We start from the raw sequence: 2,914 nt of genomic DNA, 5'->3' as shown, positions 1-2,914 counted from the left end.
GAGGTGGAGTTTACTATCGAATTGCTACCAGGGACAAATCCTATTTCTATTCCACCTTACAGAATGGCACCAGCTGAATTGCTAGAGTTGAAGATTCAGTTGAAAGATTTGGTGGACAAAGGGTTTGTACAATCGAGTATTTCACCTTGGGGAGCACCAGTTCTTTTTGTAAAAAAGAAGGATGGTACCATGCGTATGTGCATTGATTATAGGCAGCTGAATAAGGTAACAATTCGGAACAAGTATCCTTTGCCCAGAATTGATGATTTGTTCGATCAGTTGCAAGGGGCAGCCGTCTTTTCCAAGATAGATTTGAGATCGGGGTATCATCAGATAAAAGTGAAGGACAGTGATGTGTCCAAAACAGCTTTCCGAACGAGGTATGGCCATTTTGAATTTTTAGTTATGCCTTTTGGGTTAACTAATGCTCCTGCGGTATTTATGGATCTAATGAATAGGGTGTTTGAGCCATATCTGGATTCGTTTGTTATTGTGTTCATTGATGATATTCTAATTTACTCTCGGAATAAGAAGGATCATGAACGGCATTTGAGAACCATATTGCAGACTTTGCGAGAGAAGCAATTGTACGGTAAATTGAGCAAATGTGAATTTTGGCATGACAGCGTCGTATTTTTGGGTCATGTAATTTCCAGGGATGGTATTTGTGTTGATCCGAAGAAGATAGAAGCAGTGGTGAATTGGGAAAGGCCAACTAATGTTTCTGAGATCCGTAGTTTCCTTGGCTTGGCAGGGTACTACCGAAGGTTCATTCAAGGCTTTTCTGCTATTGCATTACCCATGACAAAATTGACAAGGAAGGATGCAAGATTTATTTGGTCTGAAGAATGTGAAAACAGTTTTCAGGAGTTGAAGACTCGATTGGTAACAGCGCCAGTGTTGACTATACCGAAGGGTAATGAGGATTTGGTGATATACAGTGATGCTTCACATCAGGGTCTTGGCTGTGTTCTGATGCAACGGGGTAAAGTTATTGCGTTTGCGTCGAGACAACTGAAAAATCACGAGCGTAACTATCCTACTCATGACTTAGAGTTGGCGGCGGTGGTTTTTGCTTTAAAATTGTGGAGGCATTACTTGTATGGGGTGACTTGTGAAATTTACACGGACCACCAGAGTTTGAAATATTTGTTTACGCAGAAGGATTTGAATTTGAGGCAAAGGCGGTGGATGGAGTTAATCAAAGATTATGACTGTTCTATACACTATCATCCGGGGAAAGCCAATGTGGTTGCTGATGCTCTGAGTCGGAAGACAGCTGGGAGATTGGCTTGTGTTCAATGTACACGCGTTGATATCTTTACTGAGTTGGCTATGATGGGAGTAAAGCTGGCTTTAACAAGAACTGATGCTTTGATAGCTCAAATTAGAGTGAGGCCTGTGTTGATTGATCACATTCGAGAGACGCAGTTTGAGGATCGAAGGTTGAGGGGATTCAGAGATCAGGTGAGAAAGGGGAAACGGAAAGACTTCACGATTCGGGATGATGGAGTGTTAATGTACGGGAATCGGTTGTGTGTTCCAAGGAATTTAAACTTAAAGATGGAAATTCTGGAGGAGGCTCATAATTCACCGTATGCAATGCACCCGGGAAGTACAAAAATGTATCGGGATCTTAGAGAACATTATTGGTGGTATGGGATGAAGAAGGAGATAGCTCGGTATGTGGCTTGTTGTTTGGTGTGTCAGCAAGTTAAGGCAGAACATCAACGACCGGCAGGTTTATTGCAAAATCTTCCTATACCGGAGTGGAAATGGGAGCATGTGACAATGGATTTTGTGACAGGTTTGCCGCGTTCTCAGAAGGGGTACGATTCCATCTGGGTGATTGTGGATAGATTGACAAAATCAGCTCATTTTCTGCCAGTTAAGACTACGTACACTACAGATAAATATGCTCAGATTTATGTTGATGAGATTATCAGATTGCATGGGGTGCCTGTGTCTATTATTAGTGATAGAGATCCTAAGTTTACTTCTAGATTCTGGGCTAGTTTGCAGCATGCCTTGGGTACTTCTTTGAAATTCAGTACCGCTTTTCACCCTCAAACGGACGGGCAATCTGAACGAACTATTCAGACTTTGGAGGACATGTTGAGGGCATGTGTTCTTGATTTTAATAGCAGTTGGGATAAATACTTGCCGACAATGGAGTTTGCTTACAATAACAGTTACCATAGCAGCATTGGCATGCCACCGTTCGAAGCGTTATATGGCAGAAAGTGTCGGACTCCTATTTATTGGGACGATGTGGGAGAAAGGCGTATATTGGGACCGGAATTGGTACAACAAACTGCTGATGGTGTTAAACTCATAAGAGAACGGTTGAAAATTGCGCAAGATCGACAAAAGAGCTATGCTGATAAAAGGAGGCGAGATTTGGAGTTTCAAGTTGGTGACCGAGTATTTATTCGTGTGTCTCCTTGGAAAGGTGTTGTACGTTTCAAGGGTAAGAAGAAATTGGCTCCAAGGTATATTGGGCCATATGAGGTCATCGGACGAGTAGGAGCAACGGCGTATCGTTTGGCTCTACCAGTAGAGTTGGCACGATTACACGACGTCTTCCATGTTTCAATGTTAAGGAAGTACATGCCAGATCCATCTCATGTCTTGGGTACGGTACCGATGGAACTAAAGGAGAACTTGACCTATGTAGAGGAACCAATTCAGATTTGGAGCGAGAGGAGCGTGTCCTTCGTTCAAAAGTAATACCATTGGTGAAGGTTCAATGGCGTAATCATTCGGAAAGGGAAGCTACGTGGGAGACGGAGGAGTCTATGCGAAAGAGTTATCCGCATTTGTTTGAACTTGGTGAGTAATTTCGGGGACGAAATTTCCTAAGAGGGGGAGAGTGTGACATCCTATTATCTTAAGGTGCTTAAGAGTTCATTTT

The sequence above is a fragment of the Rhododendron vialii genome, chromosome 1a, assembly GCF_030253575.1.
Source record: "Rhododendron vialii isolate Sample 1 chromosome 1a, ASM3025357v1".
NCBI lineage: Eukaryota > Viridiplantae > Streptophyta > Magnoliopsida > Ericales > Ericaceae > Rhododendron > Rhododendron vialii.
The sequence above is the reverse complement of the archived record's forward strand: the minus strand, read 5'-3'. Positions refer to the sequence as shown.